This window comes from Osmia lignaria, unplaced genomic scaffold (assembly GCF_051020975.1).
Source record: "Osmia lignaria lignaria isolate PbOS001 unplaced genomic scaffold, iyOsmLign1 scaffold0013, whole genome shotgun sequence".
Classification (NCBI taxonomy): domain Eukaryota; kingdom Metazoa; phylum Arthropoda; class Insecta; order Hymenoptera; family Megachilidae; genus Osmia; species Osmia lignaria.
Genome location: NW_027478167.1, coordinates 7,212,714 through 7,217,033, shown reverse-complemented (window position 1 = coordinate 7,217,033; position 4,320 = coordinate 7,212,714).

Below are 4,320 nucleotides of genomic sequence, written 5' to 3'. Positions count from 1 at the left end.
GATAACTCTGCACTAGTGCGAGCCGCAAATGCCACTTCCAGCTTAGCTGTGCAGAAGAAGAACAACAAGAAGAAGAAATATCTCGAAATATGTCCGTCAGGCCCCTTCCCTTGAGATATATCTGCAAATATCTCGGAAACGAAGCGAGCTATGGCAAAATGTTAAGAGACCTTTTTTGTAGAGAATTCTGTTTCCTACAATTTATGTTCTATGATATTTTTTGATCAGAAGCGTAGTTTTCGAGATATATCGAGATATTTAAAAGTTCCGAAGCCGCACCAACATAATAGAGATACAGAAACACCGTGGCCCCTTTCTTTGAGATAACTCTGCACTAGTGCGAGCCGCAAATGCCACTTCCAGCTTAGCTGTGCAGAAGAAGAACAACAAGAAGAAGAAATATCTCGAAATATGTCCGTCAGGCCCCTTCCCTTGAGATAAATCTGCAAATATCTCGGAAACGAAGCGAGCTATGGCAAAATGTTAAGAGACCTTTTTTGTAGAGAATTAAGTTTCCTACTTTTTATGTTCTATGATATTTTTTGATCAGATGCGTAGTTCTCGAGATATATCAAGATATTTAAAAGTTCCGAAGCCGCACCAACATAATAGAGATACAGAAACACCGTGGCCCCTTTCTTTGAGATAACTCTGCACTAGTGCGAGCCGCAAACGCCACTTCCAGCTTAGCTGTGCAGAAGAAGAACAACAAGAAGATGAAATATCTCGAAATATGTCCGCCAGGCCCCTTCCCTTGAGATAAATCTGCAAATATCTCGGAAACGAAGCGAGCTATGGCAAAATGTTAAGAGACCTTTTGTGTAGAGAATTACGTTTCCTACTTTTTATCTTCTGTGATATTTTTTGATCAGATGCGTAGTTCTCGAGATATATCAAGATATTTAAAAGTTCCGAAGCTGCACCAACATAATAGAGGTACAGAAACACCGTGGCCTCTTTCTTTGAGATAACTCTGCACTATTGCGAGCTGCAAATGCCACTTCGAGCTTAGCTGTGCAGAAGAAGAACAACAAGAAGAAGAAATATCTCGAAATATGTCCGTCAGACCCCTTCCCTTGAGATGAATCTGCAAATATCTCGGAAACGAAGCGAGCTATGGCAAAATGTTAAGAGACCTTTTTTGTAGAGAATAATGTTTCCTACAATTTACGTTCTATGATATTTTTTGATCAGAAGCGTAGTTCTCGAGATATATCAAGATATTTAAAAGTTCCGAAGCCGCACCAACATGATAGAGATACAGAAACACCGTGGCCCCTTTCTTTCAGATAACTCTGCACTATTGCGAGCTGGAAATGCCACTTCCTGTTTAGCTGTGCAGAAGAAGAACAACAAGAAGAAGAAATATCTCGAAATATGTCCGTCAGGCCCCTTCCCTTGAGATATATCAGCAAATATCTCGGAAACGAAGCGAGCTATGGCAAAATGTTAAGAGACCTTTTTTGTAGAGAATTATGTTTCCTACAATTTATGTTCTATAATATTTTTTGATCAGAAGCGTAGTTTTCGAGATACATCGAGATATTTAAAAGTTCCGAAGCCGCACCAACATAATAGAGATACAGAAACACCGTGGCCCCTTTCTTTGAGATAACTCTGCACTAGTGCGAGCCGCAAATGCCACTTCCAGCTTAGCTGTGCAGAAGAAGAACAACAAGAAGAAGAAATATCTCGAAATATGTCCGTCAGGCCCCTTCCCTTGAGATAAATCTGCAAATATCTCGGAAACGAAGCGAGCTATGGCAAAATGTTAAGAGACCTTTTTTGTAGAGAATTAAGTTTCCTACTTTTTATGTTCTATGATATTTTTTGATCAGATGCGTAGTTCTCGAGATATATCAAGATATTTAAAAGTTCCGAAGCAGCACCAACATAATAGAGATACAGAAACACCGTGGCCCCTTTCTTTGAGATAACTCTGCACTATTGCGAGCTGCAAATGCCACTTCCAGCTTAGCTGTGCAGAGGAAGAACAACAAGAAGAAGAAATATCTCGAAATATGTCCGTCAGGCCAGTTCCTTTGAGCTGAATCTGCAAATATCTCGGAAACGAAGCGAGCTATGACAAAATGTTAAGAGACGCTTTTTATAGAGAATTATGTTTCCTACAATCTATGTTCTATGATATTTTTTGATCAGAAGCGTAGTGTTCGAGATATATCGAGATATTTAAAAGTTCCGAAGCCGCACCAACATAATAGGGATACAGAAACACCGTGGCCCCTTTCTTTGAGATAACTCTGCACTAGTGCGAGCCGCAAATGCCACTTCCAGCTTAGCTGTGCAGAAGAAGAACAACAAGAAGAAGAAATATCTCGAAATATGTCCGTCAGGCCCCTTCCCTTGAGATATATCTGCAAATATCTCGGAAACGAAGAGAGCTATGGCAAAATGTTAAGAGACTTTTTTTGTAGAGAATTAAGTTTCCTACTTTTTATGTTCTATGATATTTTTTGATCTGATGCGTAGTTCTCGAGATATATCAAGATATTTAAAAGTTCCGAAGCCGCACCAACATAATAGAGATACAGAAACACCGTGGCCCCTTTCTTTGAGATAACTCTGCACTATTGCGAGCTGGAAATGCCACTTCCAGCTTAGCTGTGCAGAAGAAGAACAACAAGAAGAAGAAATATCTCGAAATATGTCCGTCAGGCCCCTTCCCTTGAGATATATCAGCAAATATCTCGGAAACGAAGCGAGCTATGGCAAAATGTTGAGAGACCTTTTTTGTAGAGAATTATGTTTCCTACAATTTATGTTCTATGATATTTTTTGATCAGAAGCGTAGTTTTCGAGATACATCGAGATATTTAAAAGTTCCGAAGCCGCACCAACATAATAGAGATACAGAAACACCGTGGCCCCTTTCTTTGAGATAACTCTGCACTAGTGCGAGCAGCAAATGCCACTTCCAGCTTAGCTGTGCAGAAGAAGAACAACAAGAAGAAGAAATATCTCGAAATATGTCCGTCAGGCCCCTTCCCTTGAGATATATCTGCAAATATCTCGGAAACGAAGCGAGCTATGGCAAAATGTTAAGAGACCTTTTTTGTAGAGAATTAAGTTTCCTACTTTTTATGTTCTATGATATTTTTTGATCAGATGCGTAGTTCTCGAGATATATCAAGATATTTAAAAGTTCCGAAGCCGCACCAACATAATAGAGATACAGAAACACCGTGGCCCCTTTATTGAGATAACTCTGCACTAGTGCGAGCCGCAAACGCCACTTCCAGCTTAGCTGTGCAGAAGAAGAACAACAAGAAGATGAAATATCTCGAAATATGTCCGCCAGGCCCCTTCCCTTGAGATAAATCTGCAAATATCTCGGAAACGAAGCGAGCTATGGCAAAATGTTAAGAGACCTTTTGTGTAGAGAATTAAGTTTCCTACTTTTTATCTTCTGTGATATTTTTTGATCAGATGCGTAGTTCTCGAGATATATCAAGATATTTAAAAGTTCCGAAGCTGCACCAACATAATAGAGGTACAGAAACACCGTGGCCTCTTTCTTTGAGATAACTCTGCACTATTGCGAGCTGCAAATGCCACTTCGAGCTTAGCTGTGCAGAAGAAGAACAACAAGAAGAAGAAATATCTCGAAATATGTCCGTCAGACCCCTTCCCTTGAGATGAATCTGCAAATATCTCGGAAACGAAGCGAGCTATGGCAAAATGTTAAGAGACCTTTTTTGTAGAGAATAATGTTTCCTACAATTTACGTTCTATGATATTTTTTGATCAGAAGCGTAGTTCTCGAGATATATCAAGATATTTAAAAGTTCCGAAGCCGCACCATCATGATAGAGATACAGAAACACCGTGGCCCCTTTCTTTCAGATAACTCTGCACTAGTGCGAGCCGCAAACGCCACTTCCAGCTTAGCTGTGCAGAAGAAGAACAACAAGAAGATGAAATATCTCGAAATATGTCCGCCAGGCCCCTTCCCTTGAGATAAATCTGCAAATATCTCGGAAACGAAGCGAGCTATGGCAAAATGTTAAGAGACCTTTTGTGTAGAGAATTAAGTTTCCTACTTTTTATCTTCTGTGATATTTTTTGATCAGATGCGTAGTTCTCGAGATATATCAAGATATTTAAAAGTTCCGAAGCTGCACCAACATAATAGAGGTACAGAAACACCGTGGCCTCTTTCTTTGAGATAACTCTGCACTATTGCGAGCTGCAAATGCCACTTCGAGCTTAGCTGTGCAGAAGAAGAACAACAAGAAGAAGAAATATCTCGAAATATGTCCGTCAGACCCCTTCCCTTGAGATGAATCTGCAAATATCTCG